At 46.7% G+C, this 22,795-nt stretch overlaps 1 protein-coding gene across 5 annotated transcripts in view; it reads right to left on the reverse strand.

Moving 5' to 3' along the window:
* Window positions 1–22,795, reverse strand: part of CNOT4 (CCR4-NOT transcription complex subunit 4) — a 753,420-nt gene that overhangs the window by 56,855 nt on the left and 673,770 nt on the right. The gene's annotated exons all lie outside the window — the stretch shown is intronic.

A 22,795-nucleotide genomic window follows, 5' to 3' on the forward strand; every position in this document is an offset into this window, starting at 1 on the left:
GGTTAAAACATTCCACTAAAGACGAGGAATTAAATGTCCACAAACCTTCACAACAAAGATACTGATATCTTTTCAGAATACTGCGATTTTATGACCGAGTTGTTTGCTTGTTTCACTGTTAATTCTATGCTTTTCTAAGTCAATCACCCAGGGCCATGGTAAGCTAATCGGGATACTAAATAAGGCAAGTGCTACTTACCAGTATGCATCTGTTCTTGGCATGTAGAGCTGCAGATCTACACACTGTGCATAGATCGCCATCTGGTGTTGGGCCCGGATGTTTGCAGTTGTCTTTCTTCTTGGAAAGTCTTTGGAAGTCACAAGGTATGCGACTCCTCCTTTGGATCATACTGCGCACGGGCTTCGGCTCCATCCTCAGATTGTTTTTCGCCAGCAGGGAAATGATGGAGCGTAGTAGTAAGTAGTGAAGACGCCCATGAGTGTTGTATCTAAGTAAGATAATACTGGAACAGATAAAGGTAGCCGGGGAGGCGGGTGGGCGTGTGTAGATCTGCAGCTCTACATGCCAAGAACAGATGCATACTGGTAAGTAGCATTTGCCGTGGAGGCCTCTGAGCTGCAGATTACACACTGTGCATAGATTATATAGCAGTACTCGCTCCTAGCAGCGACCACCAGTATCTGTTGCAGTGGTTTGAAACAATGTTTTGATTACAGCCTGGCCCACACTAGCTTGTTGCTTAGTTTGCACATCTACACAATAGTGTTTAGTGAAAGTGTGCAGTGTAGACCATGTAGCTGCTTTGCAGATATCTACGGGAATGTTCCCTAAAATGCCATGGAAGCCCCTATCTTACGTGTAGAGTGGGCTTTGGGGGGGGAACAGTTAGTGTTCGTTTTGCTTTGTGGTAGCAAATCTGTATGCATTTAACAATCCACCTAGCTATCCCAGCCTTGGAGATGGGGTTGCCTTTGTGTGGTGGTGAGAAAGACACGAACAGTTGTTTGGTCTTACGAAAGGGTTGAGTTCTTTCGATGTAGTAGAGTAAGGCATCTAATGTGTGGAGAGCTCTTTCTGCAATGGTCTGTGGCTGAGAGAAAAATACAGGCAGTTCTACAGATTGGTTTAGGTGAAAGGGAGAAATGACTTTAGGGAGGAATTTTGGATTAGTGGGGAGAACCACTTTGTTATGGTGCATTTGCAGAAAGGGTTCTTGAATGGTGAGTGCTTGTATCTCACTGACTCTGAGGGAAGTGATGTCTACAAGAAAAGTAGTTTTCCATGTTAGGAATTGAAGTTCACATTTGTGCAGAGGTTCAAAGGGAGGCCCCATTAGTCTTGTGAGAACGATGTTTAGCTTCCACACAGGTGAGGGTGGCACTCTGGGGGGAATTATTCGTTTGATGCCTTCCATGAAGGCTTTTATGGCAGGTACTCTGAAGAGTGACAGATGCAGCCTGTTTTGTAGATAAGCTGCTATGGCTGCAAGGTGCAGTCTAATAGACGTGTAGGCTAGATTGCATCTTTGTAGGTGTAATAAATAGCCTATGATGTGTTGAATGGACACATCTAGGGGATTGAAGTTATTGCTGTGACAAACCACAAAACGTTTCCACTTGGCTGCGTAGCAAGCTCTAGTGGTAGGTCGTCTAGCTTCTCTAATGACGTTCATACAGTCTGGGGGAAGATTTAGATAACCGAATTCTAGGATTTCAGGAGCCAGATCGCAAGGTTGAGCTGAGCTGGGTCGGGGTGCCTGATCTTTCCATGGTTCTGGGTTAAGAGGCGTGGAGAGAGGTGTAACTTTTGGTGCGGTACTACAGATAGTTCCAGCAGTGTGGTGTACCACGGTTGTCTGGCCCAAGTTGGAGCTACTAGGAGGAGAGTAAGGGAGTGTTGTAGTTTACGCACCACTAACGGAATGAGTGGGAGAGGCGGAAAAGTGTACGCAAATTTGCCTGACCAGTTCATCCATATCGCATTGCCTTTGGACAATGGGTGTGGATACCTGGCGGTGAAGCTTGGGCATTTGCAGTTTGTGGGTGGCGAAGAGGTCTATTTGTGGATGCCCCCACATTTGGAAGTACGGGTGAAGAACTTGTGGATGGAGTTCCCACTCGTGGATCTGTTGTGTTTGTCTGCTTAGCAGATCGGCCATAGTGTTTTGGACTCCTGGGACATGTTGGGCTAGGAGAAAGATTTTTTGGGGTATGGCCCATCTCCATATGCTCTGTGCTAGCTGAGAGAGCTGCGGAGAGTGTGTGCCTCCTTGTTTCTGTATATAGTACATGGCTGTCATGTTGTCCATGCGGACTAGGACGGCCTTGCCTGATATCTGTGTTTGAAATGCCTTTAGTGCTAAGAATATGGCTAGTAACTCCAGATAGTTGTTGTGGAGTAACTTTTGTTGAGATGTCCACCTGCCCTGCATGGTGTGATGTAGTAGGTGAGCTCCCCAGCCGGAGAGCGATGCGTCCGCTGCCAGTACTATCTGAGGAACAGGCTCCAGGAACGGTCACCCTTTGGAAAGGTTTTTGGTGGTCCACCACTACAGAAAGCAATGGGCACGACCGTCTACCAACACCAGATCTGTCAATTGACCCTGGACCTGGTTCCATTGGCGCGATAAGCACTCTTGGAGAGGACGCATCTGGAGTCTTGCTTGAGGTGCTATGAATATGCAAGAGGCCATCATTCCTATGAGTTGCATGAACACTCGAGCTGGAAGAGAGTGTTCCGCCTGAAATTTGGGGCGTAGAGCCTGAATGCTGGCTATCCTGGCAGGACTGGGGTAGGATAGCGCTTTTGAGGTGTCTATAGTGGCACCTAGGTATTGTTTTACGTGGGACGGTTGCAGATGGGACTTCGTGTGGTTTACTGTAAAGCCCAGTTAGTGAAGTAGCTGGATAGTGACGTGAGTGTGTTGTACACACTGGTTGAATGAGCTGGCTTTATTAGCCAGTCGTCTAGGTATGGGAAGACGTGGATGTGTTGTCTTCGCAGGTGTGCTGCCACGACCGCTAGTCACTTGGTAAACACTCGCGGTGCTGTGGTGACTCCGAAAGGAAGCACTTTGAATTGGTAGTGTTGACCGTCCACTACAAACCTGAGAAACTTTCTGTGAGCTTTGTGAACGGGAATGTGTAAATAGGCGTCCTTGAGGTCTAGGGTGGCAAGGAAGTCGTTTTGGGAGAGCAGGGGAAGTACCTGCTGGAGTGTGACCATGTGGAAATGGTCCGAGTGTATATAGTGATTTAGGGGTCTGAGGTCCAGGATGGGCCTTGGAGTGTCATCCCTTTTTGGGATGAGAAATATAGGGAGTAAACTCCCATATTTTGTTGGTGGGCAGGAACTAGCTATCAAACTCTTTTGTAGGAGGGAGATTGCCTCCTGCTTTAGAAGTGACAATGTTCTTGTGACATTGGATGTTGTTTGGGTGGAATGTTTGGGGGATATATTTTAATTTGAGGCAGTAGCCTGACCAAATTATTTGTGTTACCCATTTGATAGTAGCCCAGACATGAAGGAAATTGTGGAGTCTGCCCCCGACTGGCGTGGGATGGTCTGGGGGGAGTGGAAGGAAGTCATTGTGTAGGGGTGGAGGCAGAGCGGGAGGTATTAGTTTTGCCTCTGCCTTTATTGTTGTTACCCCTGTAGCCACCTCTCTGGTAACCCCTAGTGAAGGTGGATTGTTAGGGGCTTTATAGGAAGTAGAGGCGCTGTCGGAGGAGTAGCCTCTGGAGGTGCTTGGAAAGGAAGAACGGCGAAAGGAGCGCCTAGGAAGGTGTGACTGTAGGGCTCCCATAGACTTTGCTGTATCGTTGTCCTTCATTTTCTCAAGGGCAACGTCAACGTTTGGGCCAAAGAGATGTTCTTGGTCAAAAGGGTGGTTGAGGATGGAAGCCTGCACCTCGGGTTTAAAACCCGAAATCTGTAGCCAGGCATGCCTACGGAGGAGGATGCTGGTATTAATTGCCCTAGAGGCGGTGTCAGCAATATCAAGGGCGCAGTGTATGGAGGTGTTGGTGATGGTTTTACCCTCCTGGATTAGCTCATTGGCTCTATTCTTGTATTTGTCAGGGAGGTGCTGCATTATGGCTTCTAGCTCATCATAATGTGCCCTGTCATATCGTGCTAAAAGTGCTTGGGTGTTTACAATGCGCCATATGTTGGCAGCCTGGGATGCAGTTCGCTTGCCAGAGGCATCTAGAAGTTTGGACTCTTTATCAGGTGGTGGTGCCTCGCCTGATGCCTGGGAGTTTGCACGTTTCCTTGCAGTGGAGATTAATATGGAGTCTAGTGGTGCGGACCCTCTGATGTAGGTGGGGTCTGTAGGGGCAGCCTTATACTTCTTTTCGATGCGAGGGTTGATGACCCTGGCTCTGACCGGGTCTTTAAAGACCTCTGGCGCGTGTTTGATAACCCCTTTAAGCATGGGCAGAATGGAAGTGGCACTGTGTGTAGTATCAAAAGTATCTAGGAGGAAGTCCTCCTCCACGGGGTCTGTATGGAGATCAACTCCGTGGTAGTGTGCAGCCCTATGGAGCAGTTGGTTAAACCCCATAGTGTCTTCCAGGGGGGGCGTTCTTGAAGGGTAAAGGTCGTCCTGCGGGACGTTAGGGACGTCTGGGATGTTGTAGTTGTCCCATGGGTATGGGGAGCCTGTAGGAGTGGGGTCCCCTGTGGGTTGGTCATGGGGTCCGTCCCCTGTGTCGTCGTAGACATCGTCATCATCCTCATCCGAAGAGGGTGTGGTGGAATGATGAGGTGGGGGAGGTGGAGGAGATGGAGGAGATGGAGGAGGTGGAGGAGGGGGTGAGGGTAGTCTCAAAGGGGAGGTAGCAAAGTCTCTGCTCTTTGGAGGTGGAGCAGGGGCAGGCTTGTCCAGCGGTCTCTTTTTGATGCTGAGCATCAAAAGTCCAGTTTTAGGGTCTTTGATAAGTGTTTTTTGGAGTGGATTGGGCCGAAATAGTTCCTCTGTGAGGGGCCGATCCGTCGGCGCCGAAGGTGTCGGAGCCGTAGGTTTTTAGTCTTTGAGTCATCAGTTCGTTGTTTTGAACTGTGTGGTTCAGAAATGTCCAGTTTTTTCCTCGGTTCCGAGATGACTTTCGGCTTCGAGGTGTGGGTGTCAATGGCTTTGGATTTTTTGCTCGGTTCCGGGGATGGTGTCGGTACCGAGGAGCAAGTGGTTGTCTTCGGTGCCGAGTGCTTCGGTGTGGAACTCAGCGCGGAGGACGAAGAGGAAGCAATCTACTTTTTCGGTGCCGGTGCGGAGGAGTGTTTCTCAGCACAGACGGCAGGCTGGCTCGAGCCAGAGCTGCCAGAAGGCTTGATGGGCTTCTTAACCAGGCCTGAAAGCGAGGTATGTGAAGCAGTGTCTTTGGTCGTGCCTAGGCCCGAGGGCGAAGGCGTGACCGAAGCCTTTTTCAATGCCGTCGAGGGTGGGGATCGATGTTAGTACTCACGCCCCTCTGTGTCGGAGTGATGTCCTCGACATCTGAGTCGTCTGCTTCGGAGGCGCTGACGAGATACTTTTCGGTGTACTGGTCCTCAGGAACATCTACGTCTTCTCCGAAGAGGTCGTCGGGGATTGCAGTCGACGAGTGTGCCATGGTTCTCCTCGCCCTTCGGTCCTGAATGGTCTTTTTGAGCAGGAAGGATTTGCAAGCCGGACAGTCTTGTGCCTCGTGTTCTGGGGAGAGGCAGAGGTCTCACACCTCATGGAGATTGGTGGGGGGAAATTGGGACCCACATCGAGGACACTTCTTAAATGGAGTCCTTTCCATGAGCCAGGACCGGAGCGGAGGTAGGCCCGAAGGCCTGCGTCGACGACTGGAATCGAACAAGTCTAATAATGAGTGGGGAGATCGCATCGAGAACAATACCCCGGAAGGGAAGGATTGTGCGCCTATTAGGAGAACTGGAAATGGTTCGGAACCGGAGCGCGAAGAACACATCCGAGCCCGATGGCGGAAAAAAACAATCTGAGGATGGAGCCGAAGCCCATGCGCAGTATGATCCAAAGGAGAAGTCACATATCTCGTGACTTCCAAAGACTTTCCAAGAAAAAAAACAACTGCAAACATCCAGGCCCAACACCAGATGGCGATCTATGCACAGTGTGTAATCTGCAGCTCATATGCCTTGAACATACATTTTAAAATATCCAGCCACTGGACATAAACTAAAAAGGAGGTGAGCAACAATGTGAGCAGAAAAAAGGATTTTTTACGAATAAGCATTGCTTTTAAGATGACCTCCCGTTAGGGGTCCTGCAGCAACAACTTTAAAGAGCTTCCAAGTGTCACTATATGCAGACTGCAGGTAGCGCTGGAGGGGAGGCTGAAGCAACATTAGTAGCTGACAGAACCCAGGTACTGCTTGAGAAAGGCTTGAGGGGCAATAATCCAGTACTGATTCTACAGCGATATTTACTGGGAACGCCTCAGTACTGCTTCCTGTCACTGCAGACAACTATGTGCAACACCTCAGTACTGCTTCCTGCCACAGCAGACACCTATGTGCAACACCTCAGTTCTGCTTCCTGCCACTGCAGACACCTATGTGCAACACCTCAGTACTGCTTCAGTACTGCTTCCTGCCACAGCAGACACCTATGTGCAACACCTCAGTACTGCTTCCTGCCACAGCAGACACCTATGTGCAACACCTCAGTACCGCTTCCTGCCGCTGCAGACACCTATGTGCAACACCTCAGTACTGCCTCCTGCCACAGCAGACATCTATGTGCAAAAGGGATGGTGATACCCATTTGCAACGCCTCAGTGACACTTTCTACCACTGCAGAAGGGCTGGTGATACCCAATAGGTACGCCTCAGTACTGCTGCCCACCACTGTAGAAGGGATCGATATATCTACGTCGAGGGCCTCAGTAGTGCTTCCTACCACTGCAGAAGGGCTGGCGATACCTGCTGGGAAGACTTCAGTACTGCTTCCTACCATTGTAGAAGGGTGGGCTGTACTTAGTGGGAACACCTCAGTACTGCCTCCTACCACTGAAGGGCTGGCGATACCTACTGAGAAAACCTCCGTACTGCTTGCTACCACCGCAGAAGGGTGGGCTGTACTTAGTGGGAACACCTCAGTACTGCTTCCTACCACAGCAAAAGGGATGGCGATACCTGCTGGGAACGCCTCAGTACTGCTTCCTACCACTGTTGCTAGGGATGAAGATATGTAAATGGAACACCTCAGGTCAGTGCTGCTCCAAAACCACTGCAGAAGGGATGGTGACATCAACTGAGAACACAATACTGCTTCCTATCACTATAAAATGAATGGTGATACCTGCTGGGAACACCTCAGTATTGCTTCCTACCACTGCAAAAAGGATGGTGATTCCTGCTGGAAACGCCTCAGTACTGCTGCCTACCACTGTTGATCGGGATGAAGATACGTACATGGAACACCTCAGCACTGCTTCCTACCACTGTAGAAGGGATGGTGATAACTACTGGAAACGCCTAACGAATGAATCCCATCATCATAGATGGTATGGTGAAGTACTTCACATGGGAATGTTGTAGAATGTAGCAGCAAGGAGACTGAATTCTCAGAGATACTGTTATAATCGTTAACTGGGAGTGGTTTAAAAGAATTCTAAGACTTGAGTTATGAGAAGTGGAAGAATGCCTCAAAGCTGAGGATCAAAAAGAAAGTGATATGTCCCACCTCTTCATTCACAATAAGAAACACAAAACTTGTACCACAAGATGGAAGGCCCAATACACGTAAACAAGGAAGAGTACTTTGAATATTGTCCAGATCTGACACGTATACAAACAAGTGTCATTTCAACAAACGTATCAAAGTAGAAGTGATAACGTGCTCTCACATCCCAGTGATGGCTCCAGAACAGATGGTTTGATTGGTTAAGAAACAAGGTTTGCAAAACAGTACACTTATTGAAAGAAGCAACTGCTTCCTAGTGCCAAATGAAATCACTAAGCCCTAAGAACAGGTCAAAACACGAACTAAAGCAGGGATGCCACCCACTATCTAAAGATGAAGCACATATGTTTGATAATGATCGATTTTGAAGTAGGATCATTAGTAGCATACAAGATATGTAAGCAAGAAAACTATTTTTAAAAGAGGGTTTCTGTCTTGTAATTCACCTTAATTTACCTAATTTGCAGCTTGAAAGATGTGATCTTGAGATACACTTAACAAGAGGAACATTTCTTAAGGCTGTGTTAAATTAGCTGCAAATAGTTAAGCTGTATCACTGAAGCCTAGTCAAAGTATTACTACATTTGAACACTCCTGTTGACTAGTTTAGGTTGGGGGTGCCCACTACACACATTTAAGTACTATAACCCAAATGTCTACAGATCTAGTCTAGAAAGGACTGGTGTTTCTGGAAGACGTCCAGTGGAACTTTAGCAGTCACTGCATGACTTAAGATGATACAGTCTCAAGAACCAGTTTCAGTGTTTATCCAAGTTTTTTTTTTACTCTTGCGGACACGGACAAGGGCACTACGCTGAAGGCCTTGCCAAACCAGCAAAAGGGCACACTAGGGTTTTGATGTCCCAGTATCTGTACCATCGTCTTCATGCTCAGGCTCTCAGAACAATTTTATGATCAGCTAGGGTCAGGACAGACTTTGGCCTGCTTCAGAATCCCTAAGCTCAACTGCACTATTTCTCTCAGACTGAACTTTCTTTGTTCAGGGTTTGCAGCTTGGCAAACAGTCCAACAAGGTACTTGGAAAGTCAGGGGAACATAAACTAATCACAATCTCAATAGGGGCTAACCGGCAGGTATTTCTTGATCTAAACCCCAGTTCAGTCTTTGGCCCCCGAGCTTCAGTTCATGTTTTGGGAGAGTAAGTCATAAAATTCCACACCTAACAGTCACAGGCGTTCCTTTTTTGAAGAGGTCTGAATTAATCTACGCTTAAAAATTAGGTTGCATATCAGTTCAAATCTGGTAGAAACTCAACTCATTAGTTAAGTTGGGTACTGAATGTAATCTGCCATTGTCTATATGAGTTCTGTGCACAAACCAAAAGTAAGCAGTCCAAAAGATGTGCAAACACCCCCCTTTTTCAAAAAAGAAATAAGGGACGGACTCAGGGAGACAAACTGAAGAAAGCGTAAGATACTTCAAAACATTTAGTGCTATTTTAAACATTGCACTCTGGGTAGGACCGACCTCCTCGCTTCTATGTTTGGAGGACTTTTAGCTTTTTCTGGTCTTTAAAAGGTTTAGAAAGGACAGAGCAGAACCACCCATGTGAGAATAGTCCAGTGCATTTTTATAATGACAGCTAGCAGAACTGAACACAAACGGCACAATACAAAAGCCAACTCGTTGACAATCTTGGCTGCCTTTAATGCAATGTGGTAATGAGCCAACATTTTTAGGCCGAGCCTTGACAGCACTTCTGCTGTCTGGAAGACCAATTGCATCTTCTTCTATGGGTTTTGGCAAACCCATCGATTGTCATTGGTTGTTTCATATAGCATTCATACATTCTGGCTTGTTATTGGTGAATTTCTGCAAAAATCCCTCCTGTGTGCGTTTGGCTCTCTTTCCGATGATTTCACTCAGAGTACATTTTAGTTGGCCATCACACAGTACAGCGTGTGATGGCCCCTCCACCCTCATCCTGTATGGGCATTGCAGCCCTATATACAGCATTGTTCCCTTTCACCTAGCTGTTCTCAGCTGCACGGGTCTTTCACGTTTTGTAGGTGCTCCTCTTTTTTGTTGGAAGGTGGCCTTGGAGTGAAAAGCAATTGCATTTTTTTTTTTACTCTGCCTACTTTGCCCTGTGCAGAATCTTTCCTCACGGACATCACACTACTTAAGGAAGCTGTCCAGTAACAGTCTCTGCTCTCTCTCAAACTGGCCGCTTTGGGAGGCCAAGACCCTTTCTATGTGTTGCACCCTTGTTCCTGAATTCCTTCTCTAATTCTCAGTTAAGCTCTCTTCTCAGTTCCCTGCCTTCTTCCTGAATTAGGCTCTACTCTAGTGCCAGGCCCCACCCGCAGCAGCTACCGACCAATTCCCCCACCTCTTTCCTCAGGGCCCTGCATCCTTTCACAGTCTGGGCCCTCTGAGCTACCCACAGTCCAGTCCTTTTCTGCTCCCCATCCCCCAGCCTTGGCCTTCTTCTGGCCACTCCAGCCTAGTAAATCCTATCCTTTTCCCCAGACATTGCCTGCCCTCCCTATTCTCTGTCCATCCCCTGCGTTTCTTCGAAGGCCCGATTCCACTTGCCCTCTTCCTGCTCAGCTGCTGTAACCGTGGTGTCGGTGGGCGGACACTTTACTCTCTGGAGCTGGAAAGCGATCAGGTTGAGAAAGACATCTCCAAAGGAGAGGGAAGCTGGTAGCTAACCAAGTAAGGAATGCAGGCTGTGGTAAGGATTGAATGAGGAGTACTTCTGAGTTCCACCACCCTCAGAGACTGGTGTGAGAGCAGTCAGTCTGGGAGCAGGGGCACAGGGTAAATCTATGCCTAAAGACAGAATAGGGGTGGGGTGGTTTCATTGTTGGAGTAATAATGCCACATTGTGTGTTGACTTATTCACATATTTACAAAGCAGGATTTAATTGTGTGTATGGGTGTTGAGATGTGGTTTGCATACCTGTTTAAGTACCCGTATGGTAAGGGTAATATAACCCGTCAACCATCAATCATTGGTCTCATACTGTGTAAGAAGGACATTGCATGCTCAGGCAAAGGGGTGGCATGAGTGGGTCTAACCAGCAAGGTCCAGGTGACAAGTGTGTTGTTACTTTGTAGACAGAAGAGTTGTATGTAATATGGCACATTGATACTACAGTGACACTCCACTACAGATAAGGAACACACACATTAAGCACACGGCAGATCACCCACTGCTACCCTAAAGACCAATCTCAACATTTCGGTTTCAATCTTAACTCATGCATTCTAGTTTTATTTGCTTTCTTGTTACATTGAAATACTCACCGCCTGTAGTCCTGCTCTCTGGGCCTATAGTCTGTTCTTAGGCAGCGGTGGTTCTGCTGAATATATTGGGTCATACATGTGAACATCAGCCTCCCTATCACCACTGGAAAGGTCTGTACGAATTCATTTTAATTGTGGTTTTCTCTGGTTACCCCCACAGCACATCATGCTACTTAAAGTGTAATTTGAAGGGTTTTGTGATACACAAGAATAAATGGGCAGAGCTTCCAGTGGAGGAAAAGAAGGGGCATGATAGGTGGAATCAGGAAGGCTCGTTCTGGATGGTGTGGTCTTTAAACACGCCGGTACTTATAGTGGATAGTGAAGCTGGAGACCCAGGAGCTGGAAAGGACTGCCCTCATGGGTGGTGGAAAGGGGAGTGCCAAAGAGGCAAGATGACCGTTCCAGAAAAGAAGCCAATTAAATAACTAAATGGACTCTGACCCAGTAAAGCAAAATGCTTACATATGTGCCCTCTGAATAGTAAAGCAGGCAAAGGGACCATTATATTTATTTTTGTTTAATGGCAACTTTTGTTATTGTTGGCGCAGTAGGCATAATAACCTTCTTGCTTACAGCGTACAACACCCCTCCTTCTGTTTCATTATTTTTGACCATTGCTAGCCATCACTAGGGTGACCAGAATTTTAAAGACAAAACCCGGGACCTTTCACAAAAACAGGACTACAATTTTACTTAAACAGCGCGCACAGAATGACAGCGCTCATCAGCATAAAATTACAGAAAAGGCAGTAAAAACAGATGAAATAAAATGTTTAAAGCCAGTATCATGCCAGTTAAATAAATTGCGTTTTTTATAACAGCTGCTAACTATCCCTGCTTTTGAAAACATAAAAAGGCAGCTACCACCGTTTTCAGTCGACCTTTTTTAAAAACCAGGACATGAGCTTAATTTTCCAAAATCTACCCGGACAGGTGTTGAAAAAAACATCAGGGCTGTCTCGGCAAATCGATGACGCCTGGTCACCCTAGCCATCACCAGCTTGGTTCCCTCCCACTTCTCTGTTCTTAGCCGCACCGGTCTTCCACTCTTTGTAAGTTCACACAGACACAGCTTTTTTTTTTTTGCTGGCCTGCTTTTTAGTGATACGTACTCGTGTTTTGTTTACTCTGCTTCATTTGCCTTGTGCAGACTCTTTCCTCACAGATGTCGCGCTCGTTATTTACTTTAGGCAGCCATCTGGTTACTGTCTCTTCTCTCTCTCAAACTCCGTATTCTCATAATTTTTGGCCTCTCCCCTTCCTCCTTCAGTCTCGCAGAGTGGCTGGAACTCTCATCCGGAACGGATGTTTGTTGTGCGTGCACCATGGAAACTGCCAATTAATGCCTGTGCTATTAACTGTTTTTGTAAAAATCAAATCTAAAGTCCCATTTGGTTGGGTTGACAACCTTTTAGTAACCAAGCAATTGCAAATTCCACTTAACAATTAGCAGTGTCTTCTGAGGATGTTGCTATGTGAGGAGAGCAGTGTGCGATGGGCTGAGTAGCTGCAGTCTTACAGTACAGCATGTACTAGCTGTGTGTACACTGTGTGCGTCTACAGTGCGATATGTGATCTCCCCACTCCAGTCATCTGAGATGTAATGTGACGGTTTGTGTGTTCTGGCTAAACTAGTTTGCCTTATCACGCTTAAGTAACTTACTTAAATGTTCTCTTGTTTGGCTAAGAAGTGGATATTCAGCCCTATATGTGTTGCCTAGTTCAGCAGATCAAAAAGCATAAGTAAAAAACATTGTCATTTACAATGCCAACAGCTCGAATTCAAGACCTTTCAATTAACAACTGTCAAAGAAATAATTCACAATAACTTTTTCAAAAGTGGTTTCAGACAAGAAAACCTTACTGCGAAGTCTTATGGAGCAACTATATGTGATCCTATTTCGTCTGATTTATCAGGCACTAAAGGTCACTAAAACTAGTCCGGGCTACTGGAATTATGAGGTTTAGGATGACCAAATTATGTGGTAGGGTTGACTTAATTATGTGGCAACAAAAATTCAAATTATCAAGTGTAATGCAGCACATTTATATAATAGTTTTACCTTAGTATGTTGTATACATGTCAACAATATCTGGGCAAATGTTTAAACTCTACAAGTTTAACACCCAAGTACAGCAATAAGCAAAAGACACAGGACCAGGCAGTCTTTGCAAAGGGCCTTCAACTGCGAGGCAACACGTGTTGCCGCCTTTTTAGTAACTTTTGTTCCATTTGAGAAAGAATAGTTCTTTTCTTACAATATATACATCATATAGCAGAGGATGGATTATGTGCAAAAACCATAATTATGCTGACAATGCCGCAGCCTTAAATTTGCATAATCGCAGTGGCCCGGGTTATCTGACAGGTCCACATTTGACATGCAGTGGAGCTGAAGCCCAACAATCTATCTTAAACTTGATTGTAGGCGGCACTATGACCAGGCTGCCATGTGTGTCGGTAAGCATGTGGTCTGTGGAGACGTTTTAACATGTGTGTATAAATGGGAAATGTGTATGGGTTGAGATCCTATGTGGTATGTACTTGTGACATAGTACAACATGTGCATGTATAACAGCAAAATACAGCCATTTTTTTTAATGGGAGAAATCTAAAGTAAAGAAACCCGCATTATATTTATAGAGAATATGTTCCTTCACTCAAAATAACCCATTTAAAAAATGACAATTTTCCTGTTTCATATATGGCATTGTGCCTACTGGCCACAAGGAGCACAGTGCTGGTTTGCAAATGAGAGAAGATGAAAAAGAGGAGCTAACTTTGTTTGAACGGATTCCATAAAAATCGTCATTCTAAGCTTCTGTTTAAAAGTATCGCATTTACAAACAGCAGGCATTTTATTCCCAGTGGCCGGTAGGCATGGTGCCATATTCAGGCCAGAAAGGTAATCTTTAATTTTTAAAGTGAGAAACTGAAAGTGAAAAGAAATGTTTCATACAACATAATTGGCTTAACTGAATGTGAAGAAAAATGTATCATAGAACATTAAGACAATTTATGAAACTTTTATTCACTTTCAATTTCTCCCTTTTAAAACAATGTCTGTATTTTGCTCTTATAAATATGGCATCGTGTCTGCGATCTACTGGGAGTAAGAGGCCTGATGTTTGTAACTGGAACACTCCAATGGGAGAAAATTAAAATGAAGATTTAATAAACTTTTATTCACTTTCAATTTCTCCCTTTTAAAACAATGTCTGTATTTTGCTCTTATAAATATGGCATCGTGTCTGCGATCTACTGGGAGTAAGAGGCCTGATGTTTGTAACTGCGACACTCCAATGGGAGAAAATTAAAATGAAGATTTAATAAACATGAATTCATTTTATTTTTCTCCCACTTAAAAGCATTCACACATAGCATCTTGCTCTCACGTTCTCAATTTAATTAACCTAAAGTTGTAATTTAGTGCTTTAATACGGTGCTGCAGTAGAGAACGGATTCGGGCACTGCCTAATGTAAGGTCCTGCTCTCTGCCTTACAATGGGCGCAATTAGTGGAGCTATTTAGACTGGACACAGAGGTTGCCTCGGAGGGCTCTCAGACTCCACGAACTGTTGGTGCGGTAGCAGCTTGACCCTTTCCCCCAAAGTGTTGGGACTCTTGGCAGTGGTTTCTTTTGTACGACGATTGCTCTTTCCCCCCCTCTCTTCTCCCCTGCCCCTGATCTCCCTCTTGCCCACTCTCCCTCGTCCTCCCTAGCAATATAGGATGTGAATGTCACCTGGCACATTTTATCAAGATATAATAATGTTTCATCACAGAGACAACTGTTTTTGTTTTGAGTTTGGTTTCAAGGGGTGGGTGGGTTAAAATGGGTATCAGACATAATACCCTTCAGGCATACACCACATAAGCACATTACCCAATGGAAATTGAATATGCTACTTACCAGTATGCATCTGTTCTTGACATGCAGGGCTGCTGACATTCACATCTGTGCATAGATCGCCGCCTAGTGTTGGGTCCGGATGATTGCACATTGTTGTCCTGGAAGAGTCTTCGAAGTATCCTGAGATGGGTGACTCCTCCCCTGGACCACAGTGCGCATGGGCATCCTCTCCATCCCCAGATTGTTTTTCGCCATTGTGGCAGTGATGGAGTAGATACAGGAAGTGATGACCATGCTATACAGTAATTCTGAGAGCTGCAGCTGCTACAGGCGCCGGGGAGGAGGGTGGGCGATATGAATGTCAGCAGCCCTACATGCCAAGAACAGATGCATACTGGTAAGTAGCATATTCAGTTCGAGGCATGTGGGCTGCTGAATTCATATCTGTGCATAGAATACACAGCAGTACCTCCTATTAGCGGCGGCTACCCGTGCCAGCTGCAGCAGTCTGAAAAAGAGTTTTGAGAACAGCCTGTCCTACAGCTGCCTGCTGTTTTGAGTGTACATCTACACAGTAGTGTTTGGTAAATGTATGTATAGTGGACCATGTGGCTGCTCTACATATTTCCTGTAAAGGAATGTTTCCCAGGAAAGCTATGGACGCCCCTAACTTTCGTGTTGAGTGGGCTCGTGGGGGAATCGTTAATGTGCGTTTAGCTTTCTGATAACAAATTTGTATACATTTAACGATCCATCTGGCTATACCTGCTTTGGAAATGGCGTTGCCCTTGTGTTGTGGAGAGAAGGCAACGAAGAGTTGTTTAGTTTTCCTAAAGTTTTTAGTTCTGTCAATGTAGTACATGAGGGCCCTCTTTACATCTAGTGTGTGGAGCATCCTCTCAGCGACATTTTGTGGGTTTTGAAAGAAAACAGGCAGTTCAATGGTTTGGGTTATGTGGAACTGCGATATTACTTTAGGCATGAATTTGGGGTTGGTACGTAGTACGACCCGGTTTGCGTGAACTTGTATAAATGGCTCCTGAATGGTTAGTGCCTGGAGTTCACTAACTCTCCTTAAGGAAGTGATGGCAACCAGGAAAGCCACTTTCCAGGTGAGGAATTGAATCTCACATGAATGGAGAGGTTCAAAGGGCGGACCCATTAGTCTGGTGAGGATCAGGTTGAGGTTCCACACCGGTGCTGGGAGGTGCCTTGAGGGAATCACCCGTTTAAGTCCTTCCAAGAAGGCTTTGATGGCAGGCACTCTGAATAAAGAGAGGTGCTGCCTGTTTTGGAGATAGGCTGCTATTGCGGTTAAATGGACACGTATCGAGGTGTATGCCAGATTGCATCGGTATAGGTGTAATAGATAGCAGATTATGTTCTGAATAGATGCGTCTAGCGGGTTAATGTCATTGTTGTTGCAATAAATGACAAACCTCTTCCATTTGGCTGCATAGCAAGTTCTGGTAGCGGGTCTCCTAGTTTCCTTAATGATCTCCATACAGTCAGGTGGCAGATTTAGGTAGCCAAACTCTAGCACTTCAGGAGCCAGATTGCCAGGTTCAGCTGTTGCGGATCTGGGTGCTGAATTTCTCCATGGTTCTGCGTCAAAAGCACGGGTTTGAGCCGCAGCCTTTGATGCGGCACCACGGAAAGTTCCAGAAAGGTGGTGTACCATGGCTGGCGTGCCCATGTCGGAGCAACCAGGATTAGTGTCAGTGAGTGCTGTCGCAGTTTGCGTGCCACCAGCGGTATCAACGGCGCTGGGGGAAAAGCGTACGCAAATCTGCCGGACCAGTTCATCCATATCGCATTGCCCTGCGACTGTGGATGTGGGAACCTGGCGGCAAAGCTTTGGCATTTTGCGTTTTCCCTTGTGGCGAATAGGTCTATCTCTGGATGACCCCACTGCTGGAAGTACGGTTGGAGTACTGATGGGTGTAACTCCCACTCGTGCATCTGGTGGCTGTGTCTGCTGAGCAGATCCGTCATCTGGTTGTCCTTGCCTGGGAGGTGTTCCGCCATGAGGAATATGTTCCTCTGAATGGCCCACTTCCACATGCTCTGAGCCAGATGAGACAACTGTGGAGAGTGTGTTCCTCCCTGCTTCTGTATGTAGTACATGGCAGTCATGTTGTCCGTCCGGATCAACACGACCTTGTTGTACAGGTGTACTTTGAATGCTTTCATTGCCAGGAAGATTGCCATCAGTTCCAGAAGGTTGATGTGCATCTTCTTTTGTTGTGTAGTCCATAGTCCCTGCACTGTGTAATTGAGTACATGAGCTCCCCATCCTTGGAGAGACGCGTCCGCTGTCAGTATTATTTGTGGAACAGGCTCTTGGAACGGTCAGCCCTTGCAAAGGTTTTGTGGATTCCACCAATGCAGAGTTGTATGCCCGACCGCTCACCAACACTAGGTCTTTTAGTTGCCCGTGAGCCTGATTCCATTGACGTGCTAAGCACTCCTGAAGCGGGCGCATATGTAGTCTCACGTGTGGGACTATGAAAATGCAGGAGGCCATCATGCCTATTAACTGCATGAACACTCGCGCCGGAAGGGAGTGTTGAGGTTGGAATTTTGAGATCAGCAGTTGTATGCTGTTGATTCTCACTAAAGTTGGCTGAGCTGTGGCAGCCAGAGTGTTGATTGTCGCGCCTAAGTACTGCTGTACGTGCGCAGGTTGGAGACTTGATTTTGGGTAATTTAGTGAGAATCCCAGATCGTGAAGAAGGTGAATGGTGTGGGACATGTGGGTGGCACATTGTTGTGCTGACTTGGCCTGAACTAGCAAGTTGTCCAAATAAGGGAAGACGTGAATATTTTGTCTTCGCAGATGCGCGGCCACTGTCGCCAGGCACTTGGTAAAGACCCTGGGTGCTGTTGTTACTCCGAAGGGGAGAACTTTGAACTGATAGTGATTCCCTTGAATAGTGAATCTGAGGTATTTCCTGTGTGAAGGGTGTATTGGTATGTGGAAGTATGCATCCTTCAGGTCTAGCGTAGCTAGGAAGTCCCCCTGACTGAGTAGTGGGAGAACCTGTTGGAGGGTGAGCATATGGAAATGCTCCGAAAGTATATATAGATTTAGGGGTCGCAGGTCTAGGATAGGTCTGAGCGAGCCGTCCTTTTTTGGGATTAAGAAGTACAGAGAGTACACCCCTGTGCCCTGCTGGTCGATGGGCACTACTTCTATGGCCCCTTTTGCGAGCATAGCAAGCACTTCTTGCTGGAGTAAATCTAAGTGTTCGGCTGACATAGGACGGTGCTTTGGTGGTATGTTGGGTGGAGTGGAAGTGAGTTCCAGACAGTACCCATGTTGAATGATGTCCCTGACCCACCTGTCCGTGGTGATGTTCTTCCATGCGGACAGGAACAGCTGGAGTCGTCCCCCGACAGGTGTTAAGTGGTCGGGGGGTAGGGAGAGGGCGTCACTGTTTGTTCTTTGGGGAGGACCTGGTGTTGCCATATCCACGTCCCCTGCCCTTGGTGCTGGATCCACGATATCCACCCCTGTTGTTTTTGTCGTAGGTGGTTTGTGTGCCACCTTTAGAATACTGTTGTGACCCCTGACCCCTTGACGTTCCCCTATTTCCAGTGCGACGAAAGGAGCCACTACGGAATTGCTGCGTTTGTAGCGCCCCCATAGATTTGGCAGTGTCTGTCTTTTTATTTTCTCTAGGGTAGGGTCAACGTCTGGGCCAAATAAAAATTCCGTGTTAACCGGTAAGTTCAGGATATTGTTTTGGATGTCGGGTTTGAAGCCTGAGATGCGTAACCAGGCATGGCGTCGCAGCATGACACTTGTGTTTATTGCCCTGGCCGCTGTGTCAGCTGCGTCTAGGGCGCATTTTATGGATGCATTAGTGAGGAGTTGTCCTTCTCTAATGAGGAGTTCCACTGACTCTTTATACTCCTCTGGTAGATGTTGGAGCAGTGACTCCAGCGTGTCATAATGTGACCGGTCATAACGTGCCAGGAGTGCCTGTGTATTGGCAATGCGCAGGATATTCGCTGCTTGCGCTGCAATACGTTTGCCCGATGTTTCAAGGACCTTTGACTCTTTGTCTGGGGGAGGAGCATCACCAGTCGTCAGTGAGTGTGCTCGTTTGCGAGCGTTGGCAACCACCATAGAGTCTAATGGCAACTGACCCCTAATGTATTTAGGGTCTCCAGGTGCAGGCTTATATTTCTTTTCAATCCTGGGGTTTAACACCCGGGCTCTTGTGGTGTCCTTGAAAATGTCTTTGGCAGGTTTCAGAACCCCTTTAAGCATGGGCAGTGTCTTGACAGTCCTTTCTGAAGATGCGAAAGTGTCAAGCAGGAAGTCCTCCTCAATGGCGTCAGAATGTAGTTCTACCCCATGATGAGCAGCAGCCCGTTCGATAAGGGCATTAAATGCGGCCGTGTCCTCTGTAGGAGATGTTTTAATGTTGTAGAGTTGCGCATCCTGAGTATGTGGCGCGATACTTTGGTCTGTGGGGTCATCCCATGCCTGATCAGGGTCTTGTGGTTCATCGGGATCTGCGTCCCCGGGGTAGATGGTATCGTCCCCACCATATTCCTGCATCGGGTCCGATTCAGAATGGGTAGGAGAAAAGGACTGCGGATCCAGTTGGAGGGGATGGAAGTGTTCTTGTAGCACTGGTTCCTGCTCCGCCGGTAGCTTGCGTTTAAGAGGAATTTTGTATGGCACCTCGTCCCCGACTGGCGTTATTTTGCGCTTGTGGAGCATTAACCTGCCAGTGTCGGCTTCGATAAATTGCGGCCCCAAAGAATCTTGTTCTGTTAGGCCAGTGGTGGTGGACTGTGTGTGTAGGACACGTGTCCGAATCTGAAATAGTTTCGGTGCCGATGTCGGTGGCAGCCCAAATGTAATGTTGGTGGGCTCCGAGTGCACTCTACAGGGTGAGGTAGTGTCGGGACCCTAGGTAGAGTGGAGGGCTACCCGGTCACGGATGTGTTGTAGAGATGCAGAGACCTGCTGCACAGCAAACTGAGATGGTGGTTTGGTGGGCATCTTGGTAGTAGGCGTCGAGGCCGACCCCGACTTTTTTGTTGGAAGGGGGTCACTGGTCTGAAGGGATGCATCGATAGTCGATGTAGTCGAGGACTTATTCGGCATTGGTGCTTTAGGTGTCGACGTAGCTGAGGCGGCCATCTTGACTGCGGAGGTCACGGGCTTCGGTGTCGGCGCCGAAGGTGTCGGTGCCTTGTGGTGCCCGAGGGCACGCTTCTTCTGTGCGTCGACCGCGTCTGCTGCGGTGAGCTCGGTACCGAAGTCTCTCTGTACGCGTTCGGAGCAGACGACTTTTTTCGGCGTCGGCGCCGGGGCAGTGGATTGTTTTGACGCCTTTGATCCGACCACCACCAGTTTCACTTTCGATTTTGAAGGGACTGAAGCAATGGATGTTTTTGGGTTTAACAACCCGGTCGTCTTTGGTAATAGTGGCTCTTGCATAGTGTTCGATGCCGGGCCGGAAGGCAGGGCCGAGGAACCATGTATTAGGTCTTGGGTAAGGCCCGAAGGCGATCCCTCGACCGGAGCCTGACTACGATGTACAGTTTCGGCCTCCGTTTCGACGGATTGGCCTAGCTCCTCGGGAGAGCCGTCTTCTTCAGCCCCATAGGCTTCGTCGAAGTCCCCTACCTCGTCGACGGCTTCTTCACGTCGAAAGAGCCCTTCGTCATCGTCGTCCGATTGGGAACCATGCTCTGAAGCGGGGCTAGAGACTATTTCTTCCACGCTCTCGGCGTCCTCGTCCTCGGTGCTGAATATATTGGTGGGTGCGGGCGCTGCCTGCTGCGCCTCGAGCCTCGCTGCCCGTCGGTTCCGTAGAGTTTTCTTGGATCGGAACCGCGCGCAGGCCAAGCATTTCGATTCGTGATCCGGCGAGAGACATTTATTACAGACCGGGTGGACGTCGATATGAGGGTACTTGGCGTGGCACAACGGACACCTCTTGAACGGAGTCCTCGATTCCATCGTCGATCGAGCGTCGAAGTTTGGACCAATTTGGTCCGGAAGTTGGAAGAAGGTGTGGAGCACTAGAACTAGTAGTCGACACCGAACGGTAACAGTACCGACGAAAACTATAGTCCTTTTGGCCTAAAACTAAGTATTCCGAAGTTGAGCTAAGATAGTTGCATCCGAACCCAATGGCGGAAAAAAACAATCTGGGGATGGAGAGGATGCCCATGCGCACTGTGGTCCAGGGGAGGAGTCACCCATCTCAGGATACTTCGAAGACTCTTCCAGGACAACAATGTGCAATCATCCGGACCCAACACTAGGCGGCGATCTATGCACAGATATGAATTCAGCAGCCCACATGCCTCGAACAAACTTGACTCCTTTACGGGTTTGAATATGGATACTATGTAAAGTTTGAACATACACAATCATCAACATCAGATTATGTACTGTCACAGCTGTACCTCAGACATCACTTCTTGTCTAATTACCACCTGTATAAATATGCAATTATCCAGGTAACCAAATAAATAGTATCCTTTAAAGGAGAAGATAACAGTCTTACCCATATAATCTGTGAAACTATCCGTTCCACCCACACATAGATGTAACCGTAATATCCTCGCAGACATGGAGGACATATAATAACTTAAAAACAGTAACAGACTGGACTCCAACCATCTGAGGTACATCGCTCCCTCATAAGACAAATTTAATAAAGGAAATACCTTTTGACAGAATCTCTGCTGGATCACATCCATCCGGAAAACGGAATACTTCTTTCTCGAACCAGAGATAATCCTACGCTACATCACATATAGAACCCCCAGGTTGCTACACAGATTTAAAATAAATATATATTTTATTGGTCCTGAAGAAGGAGAAACAAATTTGTACTTTTCTCCGAAACGTGCGTAGACCAGTGATCACACATCTGGGTGTCCTACAGAAGAACCAATTGCCAATACATTGATTAGAATTTTCTTTGAATGTTCAACTTCGATTCTTAAAATATTATGGACAGAAACTTACTAGTAGCATCCCATTATAGATGTTTATTTTATTGTACTTTGTGTGGTATGATTGATGGTATGTATGAGTAGAATGAAAGGTGAGAATGAAAAGATGGTGCTGTATGGGGGTTTTTCAAAACTGAGTTTTTCAAAACTGAATTCTCAAAACTAAGAAGCTGTGCCATTTCAATTGTTTCTCAATTTAAATGTTCTTTAGAAATTGTTTCTATGTGTAAATGTTTTTATGAAAATACATAAAAATGATATTTAATATAAAAAATATAAATGTTTTGATAAATAAAAAGACTACAAAGAAATCAGTTTTTGTAATGAAATTTTGTCTATGGGGAATGTTTAGTTTTGAAGTGTGAAATTATAAAAGGTCAGATAAAAGGTTACTTTATATGTATTATATGTTTTCTCTGAAATGCCTTTTAATTTCAAAGTATTTTATTGGTTTTATACTCCAAGACATTAGCATTTCGGTTACAGGGTTAGCCATACGTGGCTTGTATGACAGTGTTTACAATGGTTCCAACACATGTGCTTGGCTAACCCCACCGGACGTGGCTTAGTGAGAGAAAGAAAGAAGGAAAAGAAAGAAAGTGAAAGAAAGAGAAAGCAGATGGGAAGGGCACAAGGGAGGGTCTGTATCTGAGACATACAGTCGCCTGACCAGGCCGCCACATCGCTGGATTCTTTGTGGCGATATGGGCAGTCAAGTCAGTCCAACCCACCCTTAGGGTCACCGTGATTGCGCTCATTTACGTTCCTTTATCGCACTTACTGGGGGGGCAGGGGGAACAGGGGGTTTGTGCATGGGAAGACTTGATTCCCTGGGGGGATTCATGGGGGTTCGTAGAAAACTAGGTATGTGTCGAGTGACTTCCACATCCCCCTGGCTGCTGGTCTCCAGGGTGAGTTTTGTAGTGTAATGTTCTCAGCCCCCGAGGTGCGTAATCCAGTTGAACCAGCCTTTGTATGAAGCCTTACTTGTGTCTTTCCAGTTTGCTAGGA

Source organism: Triturus cristatus, chromosome 4_1 (assembly GCF_964204655.1).
Source record: "Triturus cristatus chromosome 4_1, aTriCri1.1, whole genome shotgun sequence".
In the NCBI taxonomy this organism is placed as follows: domain Eukaryota; kingdom Metazoa; phylum Chordata; class Amphibia; order Caudata; family Salamandridae; genus Triturus; species Triturus cristatus.